At 40.1% G+C, this 24,174-nt stretch overlaps 2 long non-coding RNA genes across 5 annotated transcripts in view; one reads left to right on the top strand and one right to left on the bottom strand.

The window, feature by feature from the left end:
• Positions 1-7,920: 7,920 nt before the first annotated feature.
• On the bottom strand, positions 7,921-17,760 carry LOC139184203 (uncharacterized). The gene is made up of 3 exons (XR_011567762.1): positions 17,381-17,760; positions 16,369-16,424; positions 7,921-10,553 (listed from the first exon to the last, which is right to left on the bottom strand). It is a non-coding gene; the product is annotated as an uncharacterized lncRNA (long non-coding RNA).
• Positions 17,761-17,777: 17 nt separating this feature from the next.
• Positions 17,778-24,174, top strand: part of LOC139184202 (uncharacterized) — a 41,690-nt gene continuing 35,293 nt past the window's right edge. For 2 of the 4 annotated variants that reach the window (XR_011567761.1, XR_011567756.1), the window contains exons 1-2: positions 17,778-17,946; positions 19,026-19,092. This is a non-coding gene — a long non-coding RNA (uncharacterized lncRNA). Of the gene's footprint in view, positions 17,947-19,025; positions 19,093-23,779; positions 23,908-24,174 lie in introns of all 4 variants that reach the window. The other 2 variants (XR_011567757.1, XR_011567759.1) reach the window with 2 other exon arrangements.

Below are 24,174 nucleotides of genomic sequence, written 5' to 3'. Positions count from 1 at the left end.
CTGTGTGACCCCGTAGACAGCAGCCCACCAGGCTCCCCTGTCCCTGGGATTCTCCAGGCAAGAACACTGGAGTGGGTTGCCATTTCCTTTTCCATTGCATGAAAGTGAAAAGTGAAAGTGAAGTTGCTCAGTCGTGTCCGACTCTTAGCGACCCCATGGACTGCAGCCCACCAGGCTCCTCCGTCCATGGGATTTTCCAGGCAAGAGTACTGGAGTGGGGTGCCATTGCCTTCTCTGGTAAGTCATACTACAAGGTCATTAAAAAAAAATTAGAAAGGAAATGAAGTATTCTGAACTGAATGAAAATTGAGCACAATGGATCTAAATTTTTGAAAAGCCTCTGAAGCAATACTAAGAGGGAACTATAAAGTGCTAAATGTGTACATTGGAAAAGGTGAAAGGTCATAAATCAATGACTCAGTTTCCACCTTAAGAAATTAGAAAAAGGAAAAAGTGAAACCCATTATAAATCAGAAGAAAGGAAATAATTGAGTTCAGCAAGGATTAAATGGAAGAAATAGAAAAAATAAAAACAAAAGTTGAGAAGGCCAGCATTACCCTGATACAAACCAGAGGTATAAAAGGTAAAACAGAGCAATACTGCTGTTGCTAAGTTGCTTCAGTTGTGTCCGACTCTGTGTGACCCCATAGACAGCAGCCCACCAGGCTCCCTCACTAGAATAGGTTTTGAAATTCTAAACAAAATTTTACCAAAATTATTCCTTCATTATATAAGTGAGATAATACATCAAGACTAAGTGGGTTTTCGGAGAATGCAATGGCAGCCCACTCCAGTACTCTTGCCTGGAAAATCCCATGGATGGAGGAGCCTGGTAGGCTGCAGTCCATGGGGTCTCGAAGAGTCGGACACGACTGAGTGACTTCACTTTCACCTTTCACTTTCATGCATTGGAAAAGGAAATGGCAACCCACTCTAGTGTTCTTGCCTGGAGAATCCCAGGGACAGGGGAGCCTGGTGGGCTGCCATCTATAGGGTTGCACAAAGTTGGACACGACTGAAGCGACTTAGCAGCAGCAGCAGCAGCAAGTGGGTTTTATTTCAGAAGTGCCAGGTTGGATTAACATTTGAAATTCAGTCAGTGGAAGCCACCACAGTGATAAACTAAAAAAGAATATGGTATCTAAGTAGATGTAGAAAAAGTACCTGACAAAGTTCAACATCTGTGAAAACAAATTTCTTTATTCAGATAATAATAAGTGCAAAACCAAGAGCTAGCATCATACTTAATGGGAACAGATGAACCATCTTCCCTCTAACATCAAGAACAAGAAAAGGATGACTTCTATTACTTTCATTCAGTAATGTACTGGAGGCCCTAGCTGATACTATAAGCCAAGAAAGTAAAATGACATCCTGTTTGGGAAAGAAGAAGTTTAATTCCCCTTATTCATACATCATATGCTCATCTATGTAGAAAATCATAAGTAATCTACAAAAAGAGCTATTAGAACTAAAAAGTGAATTTAGCAAGGACATTGTATACAAGATCAAAATACAAAAATCAAATTATAGGCATATACTAAAAACACAAATTGAAATTTAAAAAGCAGTACTTACAATAGCATTAGAAATATGAGATATGAATACAACTAACAAAATGTGTACAATATTGTACCTATACTCCGAAATCTGTAAAACATTGCTGAGAGAAACAAAAAGGACAAAAATAATGGAGAAATATATCCGATTTGTTGGTTAGAAGACTCAATATAGTTAAGATATCAGGTCTCTCTAAATTGGTCTATACATTCAACACAATCCCTACCAGTATCTCAGCAGACAACTGTCTTTTTTGGTAGAATTTGACAGACTGATTTTAAAATTCATATGGTGATGCAAAAGACCTAAAATAGCCAAAAAATTCTTATAAAGGAAGTATAAATTTGGAGAACTTACTACATAATTTCATGTTTTTCTTTAGTGTTAGTAAAGTCTAGATGACCTCACTTATACAATAATCTGAAATAGACACAATTTTATGGTGTAAGAAATCAGCATTTGCCTCAGTGAGTGGATTAGCTGAGAGGGAACATAAAGGAAATTTCTCATTTGATGGAAATGTTGTGTATTCTGATATGGTTATGCATTTCTTAATACTCATCAAACAATATCATTTAAAACTCTGCACTTCAGTATGGGTTAATTATATCACAAGAGGAACTCCCTGGCAGTCCAGTGGTTAGGACTCTGGGCTTCCACCTCAGGGACCACAGTTTTGATCCCTGTCAGGGAACTAAGATCCCACATGCTGCATGGTGCAGCCAAAGGAAAATATATATATATATATACCACAAGGAAAGAAACAAGACAAGAAGAAAATCATATTATAAATTTAAAAAATTTATCATTAGAAATGAAACTTATACTAAAAGAACAGACTATGAAAGGTGCAACTTTCTTAGTATTTTCAAATAATAGTTCATAGTGTTCTGAGGTTCTGATCTCTTAGAAAATGATCTTCATAAGTAATTATAAAACATTATTTGGAAAAGCTTCTCTATTATCTGTATTTGTTGGATATTTCCTCCTTTTTAGAACGTATACTTACGTGGAAACTTAGTCTCCTTCCTTTAGTTAGTAGCAGAGGTTTCTTGTCCAGCTTTCTTGGATCACATGTGAATACAAAAAACAAAGCTGTTGGTTGTGTCCTGTTTTCAGAATTTCAGACTTCCCTGAGTTAACCAGGCCAGGTTAAAAATGTAAAAATGTAATTTTTACATTTATAATTTTACTGTGATGATCACATTAAGAGTTATGTTAAAATGTAAATTTCAGTTCAGTTCAGTCACTCGGTTGTGTCTGACTCTTTCCAACGCCATGGACTGCAGCATGCTAGGCTTCCCTGTCCCTCATCAACTCCCAGAGGCTACTCAAACTCATGTCCATCACAGTGCTGCCTGAAAACTTGAAATTCCCGGCCAGTGGGCAGAAGTGTATGTTCAATGTGGAAGAAGAAAAAAAGACCCATGTCCCTCTCAACACAAGTGGTTTTGCCCCAGAAGCTATCTGTGACCAACTGCCTGAAACCCAGGAAGAATGCTGCTGTCCTCAACCAGATCTATGAGGAAAGAGGATCTAATGACTGGTTTGACATAGATAAAAATCTGCCTGCCAAGCTGAGCAGGTTAAAAATGAATGTGACTTCTCTGGGTACAGCCCGCAAATGCCTCCACTGGAGGAAAAGTCAGGGCCAGGGCTCCAGCTGCAGTCTCTCGGAGGCCAGAGATGCCACACCTTGAGTAAGATGGGCCAGTTCACCTACTCTAGGCACCAAGGGGTGATAGTAAGGGATCTCCTGGTGGTGAGGGGACAGCAGGACCAGCACAAGCTGAGTCGCCAAGTGACAAAGCCAGCCCAGTAAGAACCATGTGGCTACAGCAGCTACGACAGGTGCATAGGCCATGTGCTTCTTGCAACTTGGTAACTCATCTCACTGAGAAGTTGAAACTCAGGAGCCTCTACCTCTCTCCTTGCTTCATGAGAGCACCAAGTACACCATTGATCCACAGAAAGGCTTGCTGTTTTCTAGTGTGAAAGTCCATGAGAACTTCATGTAGGAAATTCACATCAACTCCACAGGAAACGTGGGGCAGCCTCCAGAATTGGGTGGCTTAGTTTTTCTCTGATCACCTGACAGACACTACCACTGAATTGAATGGAATAAAGAGCTAGAACTCGAAAAATAACATGTGACAGCTACATCTGTGTGCAAAGACCATCTCTGTGACCACCCAATGGAAACCCTAGGAGGAGCTGCTGTGCCCTCAGCCTGGCCATCTGCCGCATCATTTGACTGTGGCCCAGCCTGAGTACTAGCACTAGGTCTCAGAGTAGTGGGACCCATTCACCTCACTGTTCCCCTTGTCACTATTGAAATTGCCATATGAACAATTATTACCAGTTTCATTTATGTGCCTGTCGATGTGGCAATATGTAGTCTTTGTACCTGCTGCTAGACAGTGCTTTCCCAAGTGAAATTCTTGTGTAATTTTTATAATTTTACTGTGATGATCACATTAAGAGTTATATTAAAATGTAAATTTCAGTTCAGTTCAGTCACTCGGTTGTGTCTGACTCTTTGCAACTCCATGGACTCGAGCATGCTAGGCTTCCCTGTCCCTCACTAACTCCCAGAGCCTACTCAAACTCATATCCATCACGTTGGTGATGCCATCCAACCATCTTATCCTCTGTTGTCCCCTTCTCCTCCCGCCTTCGATCTTTCCCAGCATCAGGGTCTTTTCCAGGAGTCAGTTCTTTGCATCAGGTGGCCAAAGTATTGGAGTTTCAGCTTCAACATCAGTCTTTCCAATGAATATTCAGGACTGATTTCCTTTAGGATGAACTAGTTGGATCTCCTTGCTGTCTAAGGAACCCTCAAGAGTCTTCTCCAACACCATAGTTCAAAAGCATCAATTCTTTGATGCTCAGCTTTCTTTATAGACCAACTCTTACATCCATGCATGACTACTGGAAAAACCATAGCTTTAACTAGATGGACCTTTGTTAGTAAAGTAATGTCTTTGCTTTTTAATGAGCTGTCTAGGTTTGTCATAGCTTTTCTTCCAAGGAGCAAGCGTCTTTTAATTTCATGGCTGCAGTACAATCTGCAGTGATTTTCGAGCCCCCCAAAATAAAGTCTGTAATTGTTTCCATTGTTTCCCCATCTATTTGCCATGAAGTGATGGGACCAGATGCCATGATCTTCGTTTTCTGAATGTTGAGTTTTAAGTCAACTTTTTCACTCTCCTCTTCCACTTTCATTAAGAGGCTCTTGTTCTTTGCTTTCTGCCATAAGGGTGGTGTCATCTGCATATCTGAGGTTATTGATATTTCTCCTGGCAATCTTGATTCCAGCTTGTGCTTCATCCAGCCCAGATTTGGATCTTAATAAATTTGGAGCCTAATAAAATGAAGCACTTAGAAATTTGATGTTCTGCACCTAACCTAGAAAGATAAAAATGCTTATTTCCTTGTGATAAATCTAAATTCCCTTCTAACCGTCTGTGATACATTAGCTCCATGCTCTGAGGCACACTCTGTGGTGTCTGAGACCCTCATAAACAACTTAGGGGGGTTGTGTGTTTGTAGGTTGTGTGGTGGGGTAGGGAGTGTCATGATTAATGATGATGAAACGTTCCCATTCTTTCCCACTAGCTGCTTTATTTTTTCCTTTTGCACTCATTGCCTAACCTTTCCCTACACTTGTCATTTTTCTGTAGATGCTGTGTGACAGCCTCATGAATCATCCCTTCATTGTATGGCTGTATGATCTGTTTGCCCTACAATGAATCATCAAGTCAAGCACTGTAGAATGGGGCTTCCTTCCATAAGATCTCCACTCAGCAGGGAGAATTCATTGAGTTCAAAGGTTTCTTCTGAGATGAGTAAATTCCATAGACTTAGTCCTTAATTTGTTCCTTGGTCTACCCATGTGATGATCCACCTCTGCGTAACTGCCAGATATCAGACACTTTCAAGCTCATCCAGTTCTGTGTACATAGGATGGGCTTAGTTTCTCTAGCATTCAAAAAACATTGTTTTCTGGAAAACAATCTCATTGTCAAACACTTTGAGAGTGGGGCTGTCTTCTGCAGAATGGATGAAGTTAACTCAGGACATGCATCGATGTTTATATCTATCAATCTGGGTTCAGCTCATTTCCACTGGCTGGAGAGTGAGCTGAGTGCTACCTGAAGATATGGGGTGGGGGTGGGGGAGGGAGTTTCTTTTCCAAACCTGATAAAACTAAGTTTTTCAAGTCTCAGTTTTTTTTTTTTTTTTTAAGTCTTAGCAATATTTATTTTTATTTTTTACTTTTTATTTTATTTTTTTATTTTTATTTTTTTAATTTTATTTTATTTAACTTTACAATATTGTATTGGTTTTGCCATATATCAAAATGAATCTGCCACAGGTATACATGTGTTCCCCATCCTGAACCCTCCTCTCTCCTCCCTCCGCATACCATCCCTCTGGGTCGTCCCAGGGCACCAGCCCCAAGCATCCAGTATCGTGCATCGAACCTGGACTGGAGACTCATTTCATATATGATATTATACATATCTCAGGTTTTCTAAGACCTTAACCCTCTACTTAACTATGGATGGAGGTTCAAGACATTGTACAGGAGACAGGGCTCAAGACCATCCTCATGGAAAAGAAATGCAAAAAAACAAAATGGCTGTCTGAAGAGGCCTTACAAATAGCTGTGAAAAGAAGAGAAGTCAAAAACAAAGGAGAAAAGGAAAGATATAAGTATCTGAATGCAGAGTTCCAAAGAATAGCAAGGAGAGATAAGAAAGCCTTCCTCAGCTATCAGTGCAAAGAAATAGAGGAAAACAACAGAATGGGAAAGACTAGAGATCTCTTCAAGAAAATCAGAGATACCAAGGGAATATTTCATGCAAATATGGGCTCGATAAAGGACAGAAATAGTATGGACCTAACACAAGCAGAAGATATTAGGAAGAGGTAGCAAGAATACACAGAACTGTACAAAAAAGATCTTCATGACCCAGATAATCACCATGGTGTGATCACTCACCTAGAGCCAGACGTCCTGGAATGTGAAGTCAGTGGGCCTTAGAAAGCATCTCTACAAACAAAGCTTGTGGAGGTGATGGAATTCCAGTTGAGCTATATCAAATCCTGAAAGATAATGCTGTGAAAGTGCTGCACTCAATATGCCAGCAAATTTGGAAAACTCAGCAGTGGCCACAGGACTGGAAAAGGTCAGTTTTCATTCCGATCCCAAAGAAAGGCAATGCCAAAGAATGCTCAAACTACCACACAATTGCACTCATCTCACATGCTAGTAAAGTAATGCTCAAAATTCTCCAAGCCAGGCTTCAGCAGTACATGAACCGTGAACTTCCAGATGTTCAAGCTGGTTTTAGAAAAGGCAGAGGAACCAGAGATCAAATTGCCAACATTCGCTGGATCATGGAAAAAGCAAGAGAGTTCCAGAGCTCTATTTCTGCTTTATTGACTATGCCAAAGCCTTTGACTGTGTGGATCACAATAAACTGTGGAAAATTCTGCAAGAGATGGGAATACCAGACCACCTGACCTGCCTCTTGAGAAACCTATATGCAGGTCAGGAAGCAACAGTTAGAACTGGACATGGAACAACAGACTGGTTCCAAATAGAAAAAGGAGTACGTCAAGGCTGTATATTGTCACCCTGATTATTTAACTTGTATGCAGAGTACGTTATGACAAATGCTGGACTGGAAGAAACACAAGCTGGAATCAAGATTGCCAGGAGAAATATCAATAACCTCAGATATGCAGATGACACCACCCTTAAGGCAGAAAGTGAAGAGGAACTAAAAAGCCTCTTGATCAAAGTGAAAGAGGAGAGTGAAAAAGTTGGCTTAAAGCTCACCATTCAGAAAACGAAGATCATGGCATCCAGTCCCATCACTTCATAGGAAATAGATGGGGAAACAGTGTCAGACTTTATTTTGGGGGGCTCCAAAATCACTGCAGATGCTGATTGCAGCCATGAAATTAAAAGACGCTTACTGCTTGGAAAAAAAGTTATGACCAACCTAGATAGCATATTGAAAAGCAGAGACATTACTTTGCCAACAAAGGTCCATCTAGTCAAGGCTGTGGTTTTTCCTGTGGTCATGTATGGATGTGAGAGTTGGACTGTGAAGAAGGCTGAGCGCTGAAGAATTGATGCTTTTGAACTGTGGTGTTGGAGAAGACTCTTGAGAGTCCCTTGGACTGCAAGGAGATCCAACCAGTCCATCCTAAAGGAGATCAGTCCTGGGTGTTCATTGGAAGGACTGATGCTGAGTCTGAAACGCCGATACTTTGGCCACCTCATGCGAAGAGTTGACTCATTGGAAAAGACCCTGATGCTGGGAGGGATTGGGGGCAGGAGGAGAAGGGGACAACAGAGGATGAGATGGCTGGATGGCAACACCAACTCGACGGACATGAGTTTGAGTGAACTCTGGGAGTTGGTGATGGACAGGGAGGCCTGGCGTGCTGCGATTCATGGGGTCGCAAAGAGTCGGACATGACTGAGCAACTGAACTGAACTGAACCCTCAACTTTCCTCTGATCTTCCACTCACTAAAAACAGCTAGAGATTCTGTGTTTCCTGCTGCTCCAGAGCCTATTGCATGGAGAGAGGAAAGGGTAATTTGTGGTCCACTGTACATTTTAAGATCACTATAAGAAGTTGAGAGCAATGCTTATTTTCCCAACCTGTGTGTGTATGGGCTTAATTGCTCAGTCATGTCTAACTCTTTGTGACTCCATGGACTGTAGCCTATCAGGCTCCTCTGTCCATGGATTTCTCCAGGCAAAAATACTGAAGTGGGTGGCCTTTCCCTTCTCCAGGGCATCTTCCTGACCCGGAGATTGAACCCAGGTCTCCCACATTTACGGCAGATTCTTTAACCTCTGAGCTATCAGGGAATTTGTAGCCTACATCAGGAATATAAGGAGCTCTGGGAGTACAGGTGGAAGCTTTTCCCCACCCAAGTATTCGTGGTCATGGAGAATTCCTCTTTAGCATTCTAAACTTAGGACTCCCAAACTCCAGTTCCATTTTGGGAGCATGTGAAGTTTGTTGCCTATTATTCCTGGAGGTTCTGTAGGAAATGTTGGCCCTTTTTGATGCCTGTGTAACCCCAGCCATTCCAATCATGGTAATATACAGTTCAAAATAATGATGGAACAGGGGGAGAGCTAAGTCCAGCTCTTGGGCATGGAATTAATGGGTTTTCTTATTTTTCAAAGCTTCTGAATTTTTTTTTATAAAGGTAGTATTATAATAAGTGTTAAGCAGGGTATTTTCAGAGAGGTCATTGGAGCAACTTGAGATGGTAGTGGGTACGATGCCACCATCACTGGCCTTCCCTAACTCTCATCAGCTTCAAGAAATTAAGCCAGCTCTCAATCAGAGAGAAAAACTGAATGCTTGCTTTTCTCTAAGCTCCAGTTCTTGGGATACTCTAAATGTCACAAATGCAGCAGAGACAAAGGACACCATTCTCCTTTTAGAATAAATATATTTGAGACTATGAAAAACTGAGCACAATCTCTTCAGTAGTGAGAGAACCAGCGAATTTTCTCTGATTGTATAGAAACATTTGAGAGAAATTTTGCAGGCAACAGAAGGGGAATAGAGAAGGACTTTATGACTGAAGAAATATCCTCCCCCAGAGACAGATCCTGGGGCAGGTATGAGAATGGTCTGTTGGACCTGGCATCCTTGGTCCAGGCTCCCTGACAAGGTTCAAACACAGTAGCTCATTCTGGAAGCTCACAATTTTCATGAGTTTTATGATTCTGTGACTTGCCTATTGTTTAGAGCATTTAGCAATCTAAGAGTCTACTTGAAGGGGTCAGGCTGTGTTCCTCATCCTTTTTTCCACAGTGATGTAGGGATCTTTGTAATCACAGGAAAATATCTCTTTGAACTCAGCCTGGGCCTTGAGTTACTCAGGCAGACTTTCTTTCCTTGATTAGTTCTGTACCTAATCTCAGTTTTTCTTTAGGATCTAGCCAGTGGCTGACTTTTCTTCTGAGTTTCAATATCCCCTTTGCACATAGATGCAGTTCTGATTTCTAGTGAATCTGAGCTCTGCACAGAAGTTGACAGTGCCCTGGTTTTGTACCATGAATCTGTCTTGTATTCAGTGGATAAAACCACTGGATCACATGTCTAGTCCTGTTTTCTAAGCACTCTTTTGTCAGCCTTATGGAAGGTAGTAGGATGACATGTTTCTAGAAGTCCCTGCTATAAGACTGTCCTGCGTAGAGGCTGTCCTCTTTGAGGTCTCCAATTCTGCATTCCCTTTTTGCTTTTCTCTAGCTAAGGGTTTCCTATGGTACTTAGGATCTTCTCTCTCTTAAGTTGGTGATAGATTCTTGTCCTGTTTGATCCCCTCCCCAGCCTGAGCCAATGAGCAAAACCTTAGGGGGATGACCACGTGGCCATCTGGCCCTCTTCACCCACAGGTAAGCATGCAGGAGATGAAATTTTTCTTCTCCTTGATCTGCTTAAGGGTTTCCTCTAAGGGGCTTGTGGCTTTAGCTATATAGTCAGCCTTTGAAATATAGATGGCTGAAGAGGGAAAGGTCTCTTCAGAAGTGTGGGGTCAGGTGAGGAGTTAGGGTACATAGGCAAAAGGGGTCTAGTTGTGAAATAGGGTCCAGAATCTGAGTGTTTTGGGGGGTAGGAAGGAAAAGGGAAGAGGCGTGTGAAAGAAGGTCCATCGATATTGTTGGATTCAGCGTGAAATGGAACTCTGATGGAAGTTGGGCACCCAGTGTTGATGATGAAAACAAGGAAACCAAGAGGGTAGTTCGGTCCAGTGGGAAGTTGGAGGCCGGAGAGAGTGATGACTCATGAGTCCCAGAGGAGACAGAGTCAGAACAGCACTTCTCCCAGATACTTCTGCAACAGAGTATCTCCTTCTGCGGTTGCTCTCTTACACTCCTCAGGGCAAGGTCTTGCTCTGACTGCTCTAAAAAGCTACATCAAAAGAGCTGGTGCAGGTGCCTGTAAGAGACAAGAGGTAAAAATAGCATCCAAGAGCAGAATGGGGACAGGCTGGCAGAGCAGACCTGGCAAATGGCATGTATGTCCACATTTCCTGGTACCCTTATCTCAACCCAAGGTTTCCTTTCACTCTCCATTCTCCATATGTCCCCTTTTTGTGCCATCCCGACTCCTATGGGGTCCTGGAATTTCCAGAAACAAGCCAGGAAGAAGGATATATGGAACAATAAGAGATTAATTTTTTCCAAAGAGAAAATTGGTGCCTTTAAGGGAAGCGCTCAAGTTAGGAAAATAGCCTATTGGTTGAAAGAAGAAGCAAGGGATCTTATAGGAAGCTTTGTAGAATGTTCAACTGAGAAAAGACTATTTCAAAATTTGCCAAGAGCCCCAGAAATTAAGACATAATGTCAAAAAGTCAATGAGAAAATCATAAGGCAGACAAAGGTGCAGTGCTGTGTCATTTACAAAGTGCTTCCATGCACATTGATCCCAACTGACATTCACAGCATTCCTGTGAGGGTGGCAAGCCAGATGCTCTCTCAAGGAATGAGGCTGAATATCATGAAAGTTAACAACTTGTGCAAAGTCAGGTCCCAAAATGTTGCCTCCAAAACAACCTATACTGCTTCTGCCATCTCACAGCACCTCCCATGGGCGCAACCCACTGCCCAGCTCCACTGAAATTCATGTGGAAGAGACAGAAGGGATTAGAAGTGTGTCAGTTTCTGATTTACTGTCAGTGTGCTCTCCTCAGGGGGGCTATCCTTTTTGAAGGCTGGCTTTAGGAACTGATGTCCCAACAATTGTGGACCTGAGATCTCATGAAAGGAGCAAAAAGATATCCACCGGAGAGGCCTGGGTTGAATAGCAAAACCTGAGCTTTTTAAGTTCCCACTTTCTCCTCCTGCCACTGAGTTGATGTGAAAAACAAGGGAAAAAATGAAGAAGGGTATCCATTTCTTATACTTCCAATTCTAAGCAAGCAGCAGACATTCGTTAATGAGTACAGTGACATTCTGTATTGATAAAATTGAAATCTGTACTGTTTCCATATTGAAAGGAGGAGAAAGAGATCTTATAAGAAGCTTTGCAGAATGTTCAGCTGAGAAAGACTATTTCACAATTTGCCCTGAGAGCCCCAGGAATTAAGACTTAATGTCAAAAGGTTAGTGAGAAAATCATAAGGCAGACATAGATACAGTGCATATTTGCATACATAAGGCAGACACAGGTGTGTGTTTTCAACTGATTCTTCTATGTCAAACTCAAAGAATGACTTACTGCCTTTGTCCTCAGTTGATATTTCAGAGAGTAGTCCACTGTAAAGGGGCACAGAAACTCACATTTTCTGGAATGTGTATGCTCCATTCTGTAGGATTCTGCTTCATGAGTAGAATCTGTATTAGAGGCTTTTAGAGGCTCAACATTGCTCTCTTAAGTCAGCCCCAAAACAAGGGAGAGGCTTGGCCAGCTAACACTTATAATAGGAAGGCAGCTGCTGAATAAGTATTGAAGGACTGTTCTCTTCAGGTGCCCTGAACTCTCTTTAGGAACCAGTCCATGGTCCATGAATCACAGTTACCACATCTAAGCAGATGGTCTGTGAACTTTGGTTAGAAACCCTAGTCTCCACTATATCTGTTGTCCACCCAACCAGTCTTGTTAGTCAAATGATATATATTAATCTCTCCTGAGAACTCCCATTCCTGTTATCTCTCCATTCCAATAATTGATTTAGAATAGTGGGAATAGGAAAAGGAAAAATAAGAGTCAAGTCAGTCTCTATTGTGGACTGAGCCTAGAGTTCCCTTATCTGACAAATGCCTATTTTTTTTCAAACATTGATAATTATGTACACCATTGGCTGCAGTATCAAGGCAGAAAGGAGACCCCAACTTTGTGCAAAAGTAAAGGATGGAACCAATGCACCAGGACTCAATAAATTTCAGAAGCAACCAGCCAAATTTTCTATCACTTAAAATGTACTTATACCCCAGGAAGCTGAACACAGAGAATACCCACTCTGGTCTGGACTTCCAGACCTGCTTCACAGAGCTACAGAACAATCACAAAGGGTTCTGGAGCGTGGGAGAAGGGAAAATGAGGAAGGTGAACCCATCCTCATCTACTACCCAGCCTAGCAGGTCTCATCATGACCCCCTATATCATCCTGGTTTTTCCATTCACTGCCAACAAGTTTTCAGCATATTATATATATGATATTGATTTATATAAATTTCATGTAAATGAATATATAATTGGTTGATTTTGCCAGGAACACTTTTATGCCTTTCATGTGTACTTATGTAATTCTTAATTATAATTCTGTGATTTAAATACTATTATTGTCTCCTTGTTAAATAAAAGGAAACTAGGGAGCATATAATATATGTTATTTGCCAAGGCTACACTGATAGCAAATAGCAGAGCCAGCATCCAAGCTAGGAACTTTGGCTCCAGTCACATTCTTTACCACCAAACTGTGTCATGTAAAATATCATGGTCGTATGGATCAACAGTCCAAATCAGTACCATCGGATGATCACTTATCTCCATTTAGCACTTTGCACAGCAATTTCAACTGTACTCCTGGTACCTTTCACTTGTGGCTCAGAGCAGTGTGCAAAGGCGTGAGACTCTGAGAGGAGGGACTTGCCCTAGGGTCGCAAATGTTAAAGTGCAGAGACAGATTTGAATCCACAACAAATTAGGATGTATTGCTTTCTTCTGCATTTCTCAGAAGACCCAGAGGAAACTGAGGCCAGGAGAGGTTAAATGAGTAGCAGTGTCCTATCTCCAGCTGGTCCAGCTTGTTACTCTACATGTGGTTGTTGCTATATTTGTACAAAGTCCTAGTTAGTCCTTTTCTCTGTATTGAATGTTTGGTTGAAACTTGACCCTTCAGACTCCTTGCAGGGAGTCAGGATTCTTGACCGCACTCATGCAGGAGATAGGAGAGTTCTTTTCTTAGACCAGACAGGTGCTATGTGAAAATAAGAAGAGAATTAGGGAGATGAATAAGGCAGAGGGTGAGCAGGGCAGAGGCTTTCTGTGAATCAGGGGATTTGGTAGCAGTGACTTGTGAACCCATTACCTGTCCTTAGAGCCCACAGTAACCTTTGGAGAAGAGTTATGGGCTTAAGTGTTTCCATCAGCACAGCTGGGTTCAAATCATAGCTCTGCAAGTCACTGGGTGTGTACCCTGAATAGATCATTCAATCTTTCAGGGTCCAGCTTTCTTAATTTGTAAAATAGTGTTGATAGTGTGACTACTCCCAAAATGACAGTTTTATTAAATTAGGTCAACTGTTATTTACCTTATAAGTGGCAAAAAAGTTGCCATCAATACATTTAATTTCTCTTCCCTTATATCCTGTCTTTCTTGATACTCCCCCCTTGATACTGATCTAGGGTAAGTATTAATGAGATATTACTTCTTTGCAAAAGAGAAATGAAAAATAGTGTTTTTTTCCCTAAGACCAGTTTATTTGTGTATGACTCAAAAAAAAAAAAAAAGCTGTACATATTTAATATATACAACTGGATGAATTTGGAGATAATAGAAATGCTTTCTTTGAATGGCTTTGTAGTGTTGGGTTGTTTTATCAATCTTGCATGACTGGCAATAAGAACTAACTTAGGTGTATTCAACAGAGAGAAAAAAACATTGGATATATAGGCAGAATGACTGTGAAAGAGAATAAAAATGTGTTATGTACTGATGAGCAAGTTTAGGAATGACAGAAACCTTGTCGGTGGAAATAATGCAAACCAGAAGACAGTGGAGTAACTTCTTTACATTACTAAAAAAAAAGAAAACTGTCCATATAGAATTCTTGGCCCATTAGAAATATATTTTAAAAACAAAGGTTAAATGAAAATGTCTTCAGAACTACAAAAGCTGAAATAATTTATCACCAACAGATGTGCACTGCAAAAGAGTTTAAAGAAAGTCCTGAAAGCAGAATATAAAATGACAAATGTGGAGCAGTAGGCTAAAAGATAGTATTTGGAGGGTAGCCACGAGAGTGGGAAGCTGAAGGTGAATTGAGACAAAGATCCTTGAAACTGAGCAGAAAGATAAGGATTCAGATTCACTTTCAACAACACTGATATTAGTAATGCTAGTATTATTAATATCAAATACTACTGAATGCTGGCTCTGATGCCAGGCAGTATGCAGAAAGATTGACATTTATTATTTAAGTCTATAAAATTAATATTTGCATTATTTCCATCAACAAGTTTTCTGTCATTCCTAAACTAGCCCAGTATACCCATTTCACCCAAAGTAAGCTAATGTTAGAAAGAAGGATAGTGTTAACACCTCATATCTAGGCTTTACAATCAAACAGACTTGTCATCAAATCCCAGTTCATTTATTTTCTATCTTTATGACTTTGGGTAAATTATGTCATGTCTCTGAATTTCAGTGTCTTCATTTGTAAAATCACCTGCAATGTGGGAGACCTGGGTTCACTACCTGGACTGGGAAGATCCCGTGGAGAAGGGAAAGACTACCCACTCCCGTATTCTGGCCTGGAGAATTCCATGGACCGCATAGTCCATGGGGTCGCAAAGAGTCAGGCATGACTGAGCTACTTTCACTATCACTATTTGTAAAATGGGGATAGTATTAATTTTATAGACATTACGAAGACTTAAATAATAAATGTTAATCTCTTTGCATAGTGCCTGGCATCAGAGCCAGCATTCAGTAGTATTTGATATTATTAATAATACTAGCATTACTAATATCAGTGTTGGTGAAAATAAATCTGAATCCTTATCTTTCTGCTTAGTTTCAATGATCTTTGTCTCATGTCTCAGTTCACCTTTGGCTTCCCACTCTTGTGGCTACCCTCCAAATACTATCTTTTACCCTACTGCTCCACATTTGTTATTTTATATTGTGACATTACATTTCTTGAGTACATCTTCCCAACTTTGCACATGTCACAGTAACCTACTTTCATCATACTTGCTCTTCAATTTAAATTCTAAGACATTATTTCTACCTTATCTAGCAGATGGCCTACTTTGATTCTTCCAGAAAAAAAGAGGTATTCATGAATGGAATTCATTCATGTTGCTTCTTCTAACACACAAAATTGTCTGCAAACAAATCATTTTATTTTTCTCTCCAATCTCAGAATTATCCAAGGGTAATCTTGCATCTCTTCCCAGATTTTTTTCAAAGGTGGTCTAGAACTCCTTTCTACAACTTTACTATTGACTAGTCATTTCAATACATCATATCACCATACTCTGTTTCATGGCAATTACATATCTCTCTTTTTGTATCACATGTAAGAATCTATTTTCCAAATCTGGTAGACACTAACCTTAAATTAATGCAACCCTGAGAAGAGTCTTTCAGTGTGATAGCACATTCATTCCATTATCACTCTTTTCCATCCCACCACTCTTTGGTTTTCCTTTTTCCTCTCTGGTCATTTCCTCTCAGCTCCCCTAGAAATTATTCTTCCTTCCTTCATCTGTCCCAGAAGGGTTATTTAACGTTTGCTAGGCTCTGACTTTCAGTCCTTTTCTGTCAAGGGGCAGCCTTAGTCCAAGATCAGAGAGCAGGCCAATGTGTTCACGCTTTCTGTCCCTCCCCCACTTCCCACATCCCTCCTGGTCTTGGGAAGTAGTAGCTCTCCCCTGTTGCTAGCCAGAGGATGCTTCACCCCCAGGGATGTCTCTCTTGGATCAGCTGTGTCAGTCAGTTTCAACTAAGTTATGTTGCAGATAAACACCTCCCCCCAAAATCTTAGTGATTTGCAACAAAGAGTTTCTTATTCCATTTACATACCTAGAGTGCCTCAGCTCCAGGATGCAGGTTGATGGGTTATCTGGGATATTGCTCGTCTTAGAGGGAAGGAAAAAAAAGAGAAAGTGGTAAAAGATGATTCTTAAAGACCTTCTTCAAAGGAGCACATAATTCACATCCATTAGCTGAAATAAGCATATGTTCAGGTCTTAAATGGTACAAAACTCTAATTATCCCTCAGTGAGGGACTTCGTGTGGCAGACAGACTTGAAGACCGTCCCCGTTTATACCAACACCTATACGGTCATCCTTTGTGCAATTCCCTGGAGTGTGGTCACAGGATCTGTGACTTGCCTCTAACAGAGACCATGGCAAAGGTGACAGGGTGTCGCTGCTGTTATTATGTAACAAAGATGAAAATCTCGTACTAGTAGAAGTTCTTCCTTGTTAATTTTGATGAAGTACTCTGCTCATGTTGAGAGCTGCACTGTGGAGAGTGTGCCACATGACAGGGAACTGAGTGAGGGTCTACCTGACAGCCAACAAGGAAGAAAACTGGTGAAAAAATGAATTGGAAGTACAAGTAAGCTTGGAAGTACATCCTTGTCTAGTTGAACATTCAATGAACCCCAGCCTTGACTGACAACTTCATTACAATCTATGAGAAACACTGAAGCAAAGGATCCAGTTAAATTGTTCCTGGACTTCTGAGCTACAAAATCTATGAAATAGCAAACCTGTATTTTTTTTTAATCATGAGTTTTGGGTAATTTTTAATGTAATAATAGTCATAGCAATGTTCAAAGGCTCTGATAAGATAGAAAATATTTTTGAAAAATAATTAAATTTGCCTGGTCCACTTGTATGGCCACAAGTATTACCTCCTTTAACTTAGCATGCAAAATATCCTCACCCCTTCCCAAAAGGAGGCAACCAAAATTTCCATCATTTTGGCCTAAGGCTGAAGGTTCAAGATTTCATCATAGTTTCTATGTAAGTTTCAGATATACCTTCTCTTAATTCAGAGACCTGTGAACTAAAAATTACAACTTACCTGCCTCCCAAATCCAGCATTCAATGAAAGAACAGAGACAGACCAGCCACAGTGAACATTTCCAATTTTGAAAGAGAAAGACTGGTTGGCTGTGGTTGTCTCTTACACTGATAGCCACTAATGAACAACTCCTAGAGTTTGCCTCATTTAGTCCCCTCCTCTTGAATTTAAACTGGTCTTGTGACTTGTTTAAATAGTAGAATACTACAGAAGTACATTTGAACTAATTCCTGTCCTACGCCTTAAGAAGTCCTAACAGCTTCCAATTGTGTACTGCCAGGGCCCAGTTTCCAGCCACCATAAGGAAAATGTATGATTATCCTGAAACTACAATACTTTTAAGGAAACCTATGTGAGCCACCTGGAGAGGCCACATGGAGGAGAAGCAGAGTGCACCAAATGACAGCCTCACCTGAGATTCCAGCCAACAGCATAGACCAACTGCCACCATCGGGGACATTCCAAATCCGTTGAACCTCCAGTGAGCCATCGTGGATATTCTAGACCAGTTGAGCCTTATGATGACTGCAGCCACAGTTCACACCATACAGAGAAAAACTATTCAGGTGAGCCCAACTAATCCACAGAGTCGTGAGCAGCAATAAATGGTGGTTGCCGATTGCAGCCAGTGAGCAAGGCAGGTACACTGTCCCTGAGTACCTGGCCTAGTGGTTGTGTCTGTATGTGTACAGGGGCCCTAAGATGGGAGGCCCCAAAGCAGCAGCAGAAGTGGCGGTGGGCACAGCCCCAAGAGAGTACAGGGGGAACAGCTTTCAAATGGGGCAGCACAGGACCTGGGTGGTAGGCTGTTGGCTTCCAGACCTCATCCCTAAGTGTTTGCAATGATTACCTCTTGGTTCTGAGCACTGGGACAGGTACTGCAGACGCCCAGCCTGTAAACTTTGTCAGTAAAATATTATAAAATAACATCATATATGTGGACATTGCAATAAAACATATCAGAAAGTTATTAGTATTATTCTGGTTTTGGAAATTGCTGAGTCATTACAAGCAAGTACCCATAGGCTTAAAGATAGAAATTAAATTTAAAGATCACACAATTTAACAGAAAAAAGCACTATTTTTATATGAAACTTTGCATAAATCAATTATTCAGAAGGCACCTTGAAAATTAATTTTTCCTTGTAGTTCATTAAATTGCCATTGCAGGCTTCCCTGGTGACTCAGATGGTAAAGAGTCTGCCTGCAATGCTGGAGACCCGGCTTCAATCCCTGGGTCGGGAAGATCCCCTGGAGAAGGAAACGGCAACCCACTCCAGTACTCTTGCCTGGAAAATTCCATGGACAGAGGAGCCTGGTAGGATACAGTCCATGGGGTCGCAAAGAGTCGGACACGACTGAGAGACTTCACTCAACCTTTCAATTCAGACAAGAAACTCACTTGTATAAAGAGTTAAATCTTTCCAGAAAAAGTGTTATGTCAGACTTAACAACTTTACATGAACTATAGTTTATCCTTCAAAATAGTTTATCAGAAATATGTTCCAGGGTTGTCACCACCAAAAAAAACTCATCACAGCTCCAGTAACAGTTCCAGTAGCAGAAAGATTCTTTTCAAAGTTAGATACTTTAAAAAATTAGGTATAATCTTACATTTACTAAAACTACCTCATATTGCTTTCAGTTATACCCATGTGAAAGTAAAGGTGCTAAAGCTATAAATTGTGATGACCTAATAAATTTGCAGAAAGGTAAGCCAAAAAAATCAATGATCAATCAAGAAGTCATAAGAGTACAGTATTTTATTCATTATTTTATATAAATTATGTCTAAATAGTTTTTACAACTTAAAAATTTATGTTCTTATATATCGCTATTACCTCTATTATATTTTCTAAGTAATAAATATTTTAAAGGTAAAATCTTTATATTTTAGAATTTTCAGTAATCTTCTCTTTGAGTTTTGAACAAGGGTATCCATGTTACCATTTTGCAATGGAACCTAAAATTATGTAATATATCACACACTATTTACTCAATTATTTTTATTTTGTAATAAAATTTTTCATTTATAGAGCATATATATTTTGTTTTAGTATTCTTTCAGTAGATTTATATGTTGATGCATTTTATAAAATTGCATACCTTTAAGAAAATCCTAAAATTTGATATTATGCCTAGAGCACACTGCAGTTGTATATCAGCTCTTCTTGAAGAAACATGAACAGTAATTCATATTATTTGAAGGAAAATAACAAGAATTCCTACTATCCTGGGTTTTTTTTTAAATTTAATTGGAGGATAATTTTTTTACAATATTGTATTGATTTCTGCCATACAACAATGTGAATCAGCCATAAGTATATCTGCTCCCTCTTGAACCTCCCTCCCACCTCCCACCCCATCCCACCCCTCTGGGTTATTGCAGAGCACCAGGTTGAACTCCCTGTGTCATACAGGAATTTTTTACTATCTGTTTTACATACGGTTATGTGTATGTTTCAGTGCTACGCTCTCAATTCGTCCCACCCTCTCTTTGTCCTGCTGTGTCCACAAGTCTGTTCTCTTAAGTGAGGTGAAAGTTGTTCAGTCGTGTCCAACTCTTTGCGACCCCATGGACTATACAGTCCATGGAATTCTCCAGGCCAGAGTACTGGAGGCTTTCCCTTCTCCAGGGGATCTTCCCAACCCAGGAATAAAACCCAGGTCTTCCGCATTGCAGGCTGATTCTTTACCAGCTGAGCCACAGGGGAAACCCAAGAATACTAGAGTGGGTAGCCTGTCCCTTCTCCAGCAGATTTTCCTGACCCAGGAATCAAACCAGGGTCTCCTTCATTGCAGGCGGATTCTTTACCAACTGAGCTATCAGGGAAGCCCTCTGTTCTCTTTATCTACATCTCTATTCCTGTCTTGCAAATAGTTTCATCAGTACCGTTTTTCTAGATTCCTAATATATATGTTAATGTACAGTAGCTGTTTTTCTCTGACTTCCTTCACTCTGTATAACAGGCTCTAGGTGCATCCACCTCACTAGAACTGACTCAAATGTGTTCCTTTTATGGCTGAGTAATATTCCATTGTATACATGTACCACATCATCTTTATCTTCATCTATCGATGGGCATCTACGTTGCTTCCATGTTCTGGCTATTTTAAATAGTGCTGAAGTGATCACTGGGTACATGTGTTTTTTTAAAGTATGGTTTTTTCAGGGTATGTGCCCAGTAGTGGGATTGCTGGATCATAGGGTAGTTTTATGCTTGGCTTACTCCTTGGAAGGAAAATTATGACCAACCTAGATAGCATATTCAAAAGCAGAGACATTACTTTGCCAACAAAGGTCCGTCTAGTCAAGGCTATGGTTTTTCCTGTGGTCATGTATGGATGTGAGAGTTGGACTGTGAAGAAGGCTGAGTGCCGAAGAATTGATGCTTTTGAACTGTGGTGTTGGAGAAGACTCTTGAGAGTCCCTTGGACTGCAAGGAGATCCAACCAGTCCATTCTAAAGGAGATCAGTCCTGGGATTTCTTTGGAAGGAATGATGCTAAAGCTGAAACTCCAGTACTTTGGCCACCTCATGCGAAGAGTTGACTCATTGGAAAAGGCTCTGATGCTGGGAGGGATTGGGAGCAAGAGGAGAAGGGGACGACAGAGGATGAGATGGCTGGATGGCATCACTGACTCGATGGATGTGACTCTGAGTGAACTCCGGGAGTTGGTGATGGACAGGGAGGCCTGGCGTGCTGCGATTCATGGGGTCGCAAAGAGTCGGACACGACTGAGCGACTGATCTCATCTGATCTGATCTGATCTTGCAAGGAATCTCTATACTATTCTCCATAGTGGCGGAATTAATTTACATTCCACCAACACTGCAAGAGGGTCTCTTTCTACATTTCCTCTCCAGTAGTTATTGTTACCCTGGTTTTGATCCTAGTACTCTAAGTCACTCTCTCATCACTGTTCTTGGAGATGTCCCCCAAATTTAGAACAGTTCTGTCAATTCTGCTGAATTACTTGAATGAGAATTTCTTCATTCTGTGTTGGGGAAAAGGATTTAGGTAGCTGCAGCTATTAAGTGTATTGAAAGTGAAAGTGAAAGTGTTACTCAGTGGTGTCTGACTCTTTGCGACTCCATGGACTGTAGTCCACCTGGCTCCTCTGTCCATGGAATTCTCCAGGCAAGAATACTGGAGTGGGTGCCATGTCCTTCTCTAGGGGATCTTCCTGACCCAGGAATTGAACCCAGGTCTCCCACATTGCAGGCAGGTTTTTTACCATTCAAGCTACTTGGGAAGCCCATTAAATGTATTAAATGTTACTTAATATTGCATATTCTGTAGGGGCAGAGAAGATGACCTAGGATTGCCTATGGCTGAAAAGGTGGTTGTTAGAGAAAAGATTGGCCTGGGAGCTTAGTAAGAGTTAGTGAACATTAGTTGAGATTGTCAGAAATGAGATGGATTCTATGATAAAATAGCAACTATGTAAAGACTAAATCACCCAGTAATTTTAATAGGTTAATTTATAACTTCTTATAACGTCTTTGTGTTTATGGTGTCTTCCCCCATTATTAGCCAGAAATCTCTGTGAATCAGACCTGCTGATGCTGGCCTCTGAATATAGTGGCTATTGTGATACTGGCAGCCATATCCCAGGGATTGGGATCATGAGAGGATTTGTTTGACATTTCATTCAATTGGCAGACTCTGTAGAGAAAAGTCTACATAAGTTCTTAAGTTGCCATTGCCATTATTAAGATACTGGACTGAATGCTTTGAGAAACAAACATCAAAGCTCTCAAAAATTATAATAAGCATGTGACTTGAGGTTAAAGACTGGCAAGAAAAATTAAATAACAGTATAAGTGACCTGTTTGACAACTCTTTCTTCTACATTTTAATTAATTTTTAATATGTTTTGCTTTATTTTGAAAGTATTTATATGGGATAAACACTTTAAATGCATTTCTCTAGAATGCTTATTAACTCACTGTAATTTTTATATGTATTATTATAGATATATATGGTTTATCTCAGTTGACCCTTAGATTTTAAATTCAAAGTCTGAATAGTGTTGCATGACATTTGACACATAAGTTCGATCTCTATGGAAAACTAAGCCAAGTATCATGGGCTCCATGATAAAATATCTAGTTCATAGCAAGAACCAAATTAAACATAATACGGAGTAATTTTTGTTTTCTCGTTATTGTGAAATTGAGATTATCATTTATGCAAATAATTCTCAAAGTATAGTGTTCATTATGAATACAAGTTTTACTCCAATCCAGTTGAATTTTTGGAGCTGGAATGTTTTCTAAGCTCTAGCTAATGGAAAGAAAGCTTGAAATATGGTAATATGGAGATGTTTTCTGAAAATATCAAGTGATAACTCTTTCTAGTTATGCTGAAGCCAACAAGTACCAAGATTTTGAACTCTGTTGTTCTCAGGTTCATTTAGACACACCAAACAGACAGTATGTATTGCACATATACTCTGCAGATTTTGTTGTGTGTAGGATTTCCTGAAATGAGCATGAGAGAAACAGAAGTTTCATAACTGCTTGATGTTTTTTGGCCCAATCTAACTGGAATGATGAAACTGTTATTCATTGAGTCTGGGATAATTGTTGGAGAAACAGGTTTTGGAGGGAAAATATAATGGTTTCATATATAATGTTCATCTTTTTATCTATGGGCTTCCCTCGTGGCTTAGAGTACAAAATCTGCCTGCAATGCAGGAGACCCAGGTTCAGTCCTTGGGTTGGAAAGATCCACTGGAGAAAGCAATGGCAACCCACTCTAGTATTCTTGCCTGAAGAATTTCATGGACAGAGGAGGCTAGCAGGCTACAGTCCATGGGGTCGCAAAGAGTCGGAAACAACGAAGTGACTAACACTTGCACTTTCACACCTTTTTTATTGATACGTAAGAGTTTCTTAATGGTAGGCGAATATAGCTTTCACTTGATGCAAGGTGTAATTTTTACTGTTTTATGAGTTATTTTTAACATAACTAATTATAAATATTGTTAAATTTTAAATTTTTGATCATTATTGTATCTTTTATATGGATTGTATCTTTTATATCACAGATTTAAAAATTTTTTCCTCTTTATTTCCTTTAGTATATTTTAATCTTACTTATATAATATATAAAATTTTTGTATATGTTTGAGCTTTTTGTGTTCTTTTGAGAAGATAGTATATATAATCCAAGTCTGAAAATTTGGATATCAAGGGCCATTGGCACATCTCTGTATCATGCTTCCTCTAATTTGTCTGCATTGTTCATGATTTTCTGCCTCATTGAAGTCTGCTGTAATGCATATATTGAAACATGCTTGAATTTCATCAGATGCAAACTGATTGTATCATTTCTATTTCTAATTTGCTCTAAATTAGATCATTCCATCTTTCATGCTTTCTGCCTTTAGCCTTTTTCCCTGATCGCATTGCATGCCTTTTTGGTCCTCAATATGGATCAGAAACGGAGAGCTGGGAAATGTATAAAAAGCAGTTTGAAACTGTGAAGAATTATGAGTCCAGAGGATAGTTCAGAAAGGTGAGGATCAGAAACATTCTCATTTGAGCCCAACATCCATTTTCATGCATGCTCAGAAGCATGTCATTGTCTTTGACCAGGTGACCTAAAAGAAGCCAAGTTCCACAATGTGGAACTTGTACAGTATGGTGTCTGAGGAGTGCATCTGGGAGTGATCTGACATATGCTGACTCATTCCCCCACTGCTCTCAGCACTGCAGTTCATTTTCTGCAGCTCCCTGCAAAATGAAAATTAACAGCAGCTATGTAACCCTCAATGTAAATTTC

The sequence above is a fragment of the Bos indicus genome, chromosome 7 (genome assembly GCF_029378745.1).
Source record: "Bos indicus isolate NIAB-ARS_2022 breed Sahiwal x Tharparkar chromosome 7, NIAB-ARS_B.indTharparkar_mat_pri_1.0, whole genome shotgun sequence".
In the NCBI taxonomy this organism is placed as follows: domain Eukaryota; kingdom Metazoa; phylum Chordata; class Mammalia; order Artiodactyla; family Bovidae; genus Bos; species Bos indicus.
Note: the sequence above shows the minus strand (reverse complement) of the source record. Positions and strands in the feature narration are given on the sequence as shown.